This window comes from Solanum tuberosum, unplaced genomic scaffold (assembly GCF_000226075.1).
Source record: "Solanum tuberosum cultivar DM 1-3 516 R44 unplaced genomic scaffold, SolTub_3.0 scf00024, whole genome shotgun sequence".
Taxonomy (NCBI): Eukaryota; Viridiplantae; Streptophyta; class Magnoliopsida; order Solanales; family Solanaceae; genus Solanum; species Solanum tuberosum.
This window is the reverse complement of record NW_006238950.1, coordinates 505,617-512,514: the sequence shown is the minus strand read 5'-3', so window position 1 is coordinate 512,514 and position 6,898 is coordinate 505,617. Positions and strand designations below refer to the sequence as shown.

The 6,898-nt window shown below is 39.2% G+C and overlaps 1 pseudogene; it reads right to left on the bottom strand.

The window, feature by feature from the left end:
* LOC102605247 (glutathione S-transferase U17-like) overlaps window positions 1-6,898 on the bottom strand; it is a 12,337-nt pseudogene that overhangs the window by 2,779 nt on the left and 2,660 nt on the right.

Genomic DNA, 6,898 nt, shown 5'->3' with positions numbered 1-6,898 from the left:
CAATCAAAAGGGTTTCAAAAGTGTTTCAAAGAACAAAAATCTCAAATTCTAATCTAAGCATGGGTTCATTGGCAAAACGTTTTCTAAGCCATTATATTGATGATTTAATGTTTGATTATTGTTTTTAAGATGTTTTCGTATGGAATTCCTTGAAGAACCCATGTTTTTCCCTAAATTCCTAAATTTGCTTATGAAGTGGGTCTTTTGCTTATGATTCAAAGTTTATGAAATTGTGTTTGGATTGGATTGTATTAGTGACTCTTATGATTTTCTACATCTATCTATGATGGATTGGTGATGTATGGATGAATTGAAAGTTGTGGCCTTATGGGCAAGTTATGGGTGAATCACCTTGTGGTGATAGAATTGTTGGGAATTGAGTAATGGTTATTATGACTTTGGAGGATGGTAAGTTGGCTTAATCTCATATTATGGATAAAATTGTTCTTGCTTGGTTTGATCCACTTATGGTGGAGGTGTTTAATTATGGAATGTATTGTGACCATGGCCTTGAAGGCATAGTATGAGAAATTTAAGTGTTACATGACATTTTTATGAATGGACATTCAATGGAGCTAATGTGATCATGTTATTAAAGTAAATGTGTTATTATTGAAAGGATTTTTCTCAATTTGACACTCATGAATGTTGATGATAGAATATGAAGGATTCTTCAATATAAAGTATACCTTGAATTGGTAGGGCTTATGCATCATTTTCTTGTATAAATGATTATATTGTTGATTGTTGAATCCTTGGATCGGTAGGCTAATGGCACCCTTCCATTAATGATTAGTAATGAACCTTGGAATCGGTAGGCCTATGGCACCTTTCCATGAAGGTTAATGATGAGACTTGAACCGGTAGGCCCATGGCACCCTTTCAAGAGGAGTTAATGAGCTTTCCTAAATGAACCTTGAAACGGTAGGCTTAAAGCACCCTTTCACGTGTTAATGAATGTAATTTGGAGTTGGTAGGCCAATGGCACCTCTCATATGTGATAATGTCAAGATAACGAACTATTCTATGGGAATGTTGGCTAAGCACCGAGTGGATTTGGTTAGATGGAAACTCCCCCAATAGTTAGGCATGAGTTTCAATGATCGTCTACCTTATCCCATAAACTATGTGCCCGCATAGGAAGCTAGTGGATCCATTAAGCTATATATACCGGTCTTCCTTAGGCAAGTAGACCACCTCTTTACGGTGTGGGGACTTATGACACCGGATATCATGACAAGCTCTCATGGTCTATGTCGGTTAAATGCTTACTTCCCATCATGTGAGATTTCATTATGGTTTCTTGATAGGTTCTACAAAGTGTAGGTAGTAGTATGGGATGCTACCTATACATTGCACGAGTAGGCTTGGAGAGGGTCATAGTGAGTTTCTCTAAATCCTAATGTATGTGATTCAATTGTGGCCTAAATGAGGTTATTAAAGAATGTTGGCTCTCAAATGCTTAATATGAGATGCATGCTATACTTGGGTTATATTACGAGTTATTTTCCCTTGTCATGTCTTAATTAATGATATACCTCTTATGTATGAATATTGTGCAAAGGTGAAAGAAAGGAATGATAAGTTACCTTAAGTGACCTTAATGTGGTGCCTTAGTATGGATGGTGGTATGGGACGCCATCCATACATTGCACGAGGTATAGCATAAGGGTTTCTTGAGGTGAAGGTCCAAGGTAAAGGTTTTCATGTTGAAATTGTTTAAAGGTAATATTATGACTTACTTGATGTTTATGCTTGTATTGTATGTCTTTTATGCAACTATTCATGGTACTTCAAAAAGTGGCATAATGCATGGTTTCTAACCAAAATGCATGTCCCTTTTAAAGCATGTTTTGCATGGTCATCATACTTAGTACATTTTGTGTACTAACCCATATTCTTCATATTTTTACTATAAGTGTAGGTTCCGGCAAGTGATCCCTCCTAGCTAGTTTGAAGTGTTGGATTGCTTTCCTCCAAGACTTGGTATGTCCTCATGGATTCGAGGATAAGACTTTTAAGTTCTTTTGTTCATGTGATAGACTTAATAGACTTCTTTTGATTGTAAAGGGCCGTGTCCCTACTTATGTTTTGTGACTGTGTCTAAGATGGCCATGTGAGACTTAGACTTCCGCTGTGTGTTTTTAAAGTTGTTTTAATGAAGTTTAAATGTGTGGATGTAAATAAGTTTTTTTTTTATTCTGCACTATTTTCATTATTGAATGCAATGAATGACTATGTGGCTCGTATAAGACCCCTTCGGGGTCGAATACGCCATGTTACGACTAGGGGGTACTCTCGGGTCGTGACAATTAGTATAGTGGGCGGTGTTGTATCCGCTTAGCAGAGTCTAAGTTATCTAAGGGTGATAGCTTAGTGGGCAGTGTTGTATCTGCTCTGGCTCATCTAAGTAATAGGAGGTATTGCTTAGAGTTGGGATTAGTAGGCTAATCTCGATTTGTAAACTTGCTTTTACTTTTGCTTGGAAAAGATTAGTGAAAAAAGTTTGAAAAGTCCTGGAAGGCAAGGTCGTGGTTTTACTCCCTTGAGCAAGGAGGTTTCCACGTAAAGTTGTTGTGCAATCTTTACTTTCAACACTTTGTTTATTTTCTGTTATTGTAACTGTGCTGAGGACCTGGTCCCATCTAGACTAGTGGACGCATACATTACAACAAGTGGTATCAAAGCAGGTGCTCTCTAGCTAGTTAACACCAAGAGAGATTCCTATGGAAAGAATGGTTGCTCCACTGATATGGCAAGAAGGTCGGTCTTTAACAAGGCCACCATTGTTTGATGGTCAGTATTATCGGTGGTGGAAACATTGCATGTTTGACTTCATAATGGCTGAAGAGTGTGAGCTGTGGGATGTTATTTGTGAGGGTCCCTATGTGCCATCTAGAGAAGTAAAATATGGGAATGTCACAAGGGTCATTGTCAAAACTCTACAGCAATACAATGAATTTGACAAACGGAAAGTTGAGAAAAATCACAAGGCTAAGAAGTTCTTAATGTGTGGAATCGGACCTAATGTATATAATTTGATTTCTTCATGCGAATCAGCTAAAGAAATTTGGGATCTGCTGAGAACTACCTATGATGAAGCTAAGGAAACAAGGGCAGATCTGACTGAGGATGCTGATCAGAAGGGAGATGCAGAAAGGTATGAATCATTAGCCTCTAAGGTGTCACAATGTGTGAACCTTGGAGTAGATGAGACCATGGACTATCTCACTCAAAAATTTCAAAAACTTGTGAGTAAACGTGGAGGTTCCATGAAGGAAAAAGCTCATGATAGCGCTACAAGCTCTAGTGGCATATGTTACAAGCGCGATCAACCAGGTCACACCATGAGAGACTGTCTTGTGCTTGAAGTTGATCACAATGAAGTAAAAAGACCAAGAGGGGGACCAGGTCCGTGCCAGCAGTAGCAGAAGAGAAACCATTTTCCAGACGGTAAAGAGGGAGATGACTGCATGGGAAGACTCCTCGAGTGTTTCAGATGACTCTGAGCACTCTGATGAAGCCTTTATGGCAAAATCTGATGATAAGGAAGATGAAGAAGAGGTAACCCTTTTCTGATCTTAAACAAAACTTGCATGTTTACTGTGTTAAGAAGTTGAAGAAGTTTAGCCGTTGTTTTGATTGACTCTTTCATTGAGTTAACAACTGAAATGATCTGATGAACAACAGCCTAGATATCCTTCGGCAAGAAAAAGTAGCTTTGGTTGACCAAATGTCTGTTATGGAAGAACAATTGATGGTTCTAGAAATTGAAAATCTAGAATTTAGGAAAAAATTAAAGATGCTGAGTAAGAAATGTGGCAGAGGTAAGGGGGAGGCCAGCAACTTGCAAATCGAGCTAGAAGCAGAAACAAAACTTGCTATGGCCTTGGAGAGAAATAATCAGTTAGAGAGGGACATGGTCCGTGTTAAAGAAGAACTGAACAAATCTCTCAAGTGGACCAACTCCTCAAAATTCCTTGCAAAGCTTACTAGTCAAGGTCAAAATGATAGGAAGGGGTTAGGAAATTCAAGCAAAAGTCCTTCTTACAATCTCCATGGCAAAGATGTGTCCATGTCTGATAGTTTGTCGTGTCTCCATTGTGGTCGTGATGGTCACTTGAAGAAGGATTGTCCAGCTTGGAAAAGGACCCAAGATAAACTCTCAAAATATTCTAAGCAGAGGAACAGGAAGAAGAAGGGACCTGGTCAACAGAGCAACAAGCAGAAGAAGAGACCTGGTCAACAGAAGAACTGGCAGAAGAAGGGACCTGGTCGTGCTCCTGTTCCCACGTTGAAAAAAATCAATCTACCTCACTGGACAAAGAATTCTCTTATCACTCCTTTATCTGCTTACTGGGAACTCCAACTAAAGTGGGTTCCCAAGGCTAACAAGTGATATGGTATTCTTGTGAGAAGAAGTAGCAGCAGTCAGCATTGATTCATGAATTGCGGATGCTCAAGGCACGTGACTGGGAAACTGAAAACTTCTTCTCTCTTAAGGCACTTCAAGGTGGAGGTGTCTCATTTGGTGACGGCAGAAAAGGTATGTTTTTTTGTGAAGGCATGATTGGGAAATCTATAGAACACACTATTGAGAATGTGTACTATGTCAATGGTTGAAGTACAATCTTTTAAGTGTTTCATAGATTTGTGATGAATGAAACAAAGTTAAGTTATTATCAGAAAGAACATGTGGTCACATACTTGCTCTCTCGGGGATGATTTGATAGAAAAGAGATGCAAGAACATGTGTATTGCTAATCTGATTGATGTTCGTTGTGACAGTCTCACTTGCCTTAGTGCTTAAAGTGAGAATGTTGAGGTATGACATGAGAGATGTGCTCTTGTAAATGTTTCTCTACTGCACAAACTTGTTTCAAGGGACCTGGTCCTCGATATGCTCAAAATAAAATTTACCGATGACAAAGTTTGTGATGCTTGTGTTAAAAAGAAGCAGATCAGACCATCCTTCAAGTGGAATATACAGGCTGTTAATTTTACAAAAGACTTTTGGGCTGAAATGGTGAATAGTACATGTTTTGTAACCAAAATGATGATATTGAGAAGTGTAATCTCAATAATGTTGAAAGAGTATTTGTGGGATACTCTTCCTCCAGCAAGGCTTATCCAGTGTATAAACAATGTGTTGAAGAGAGCATGCATGTGACTTTTGATGAGTCTGAGAAAATTGATGCTCATAAGGGAGACCATGAAATAGAGGAGCTGATCAAAGAAAGGGAAAACAAGGCAATCCTAAATCCTGAAAGCCAACAGGTTGCAGAAGAAAATGGTGCAGATCTCACAGGAGTACATGGTCCCTCTATCACTACCCAGGGGACTCCTTCTCAAAGTCCAGAAGATAATGATGCTGAATCTGATGCTGATGCAGAAGAAGAGTCGAGCAAAAAGTCCAGATGGAAACATCAATCTTCTCATCCACCGGACAATCTCATTTTTCCACTTGACTCTGGAATTCAAACTAGATCCAGGACAAGAAATCTAGTTGCATATTCAGCCTTTATATCATCCATTGAACCCAAGAACATCAAGGAAGCCTTGAAGGAAGTAAACTGGGTAACTTAAATGCAGGAGGAGCTTCATCAGTTTGAGAGAAGCAAAGTGTGGCACCTGGTCCCCAGACCACTCGACAAAACCATTATTGGGACCAGATGGGTCTTCAGAAACAAATTTGATGAGATGGAATCATTACTAGAAATAAGTCAAGACTGGTAGTACAGGGTTATAACCAAGAAGAAGGGATTAATTATGATGAGACCTTTTGCTCCTGTAGCTAGAATGGAAGCCATCAGAATCTTGATTGCATTTGCTGCTCACATGGAGTTCAAACTTTTTCAAATGGATGTCAATAGTGCCTTCTTGAATGGGAATCTGAAAGAAAAAGTATATGTCAAATAGCCCCCAGGCTTTGAAGATGCAGAACTGCCAGATCATGTGTTGAAGTTAGACAAGGCTCTGTATGGATTGAAACAAGCTCCCAGAGCTTGGTTTATGTGGATGATATCATTTTTTAAGCCACTACAAATCTACTTTGCAAGGAACTCGCTGATCTGATGAGCAGTGAGTTTGAAATGAGCATGATGGGAGGACTCACTTTCTTCCTAGGCTTGTAGATCAAACAAACCTCCCAAGACATTTCAATATGCCAAGAGAAGTACATCAAAGAGCTGCTTAAGAAATTTAATCTTCTTGAGGCAAAGGTGTTGGATACTCCTATAAGCACAAGTGTGAAACTTAATAGAGATGAAAATGGCGTGGAGGTCATTCAGACCATGTATAGGGGAATTATTGGGTCACTCTTATACCTTACAGCATGCAGATCAGCCATAATGTTCTGTGTAGAAATGTGTGCAAGATTTCAAGCAGCAACCAATGGAGTCTCACCTGAAGGCAGCCAAACGTATCCTGAGATATTTGAAGGGAACTCAGGACCTGGTCCTCTTCTACCTAACAGGTGACTCACTTGATCTAATTGGTTTTTGCAGATGCTGACTATGCAGGCTTTCTTGTAGATCGAAAGAGTACATCAGGCATGGCATATTTTCTTGGATCATCACTGATTTCTTGAGGGACAATGTTGAGAAGCAAAATGTGGTGATGAAGTTCTATAAGACTGAAGACCAGCTGACTGATATCCTTACAGAGTCATTGAGTAAAGAATGTTTCATTAAAAAACAGGATAAGGCTGGGGGATGCACAAGATTACCTGATTCCTTGACAAGTTTGCACAAAAAAATCTTCTATTTTGATTATGTTACGGAGGGGCAGGTATCTATACTTGTTTTAATGCTTGTCACTTAAGAATTCACTTCTTGTACTTTAATGCAGGTATACACTCATGGTGTGTCTAGCTGAAGGGAAGATTAAATCATACTGA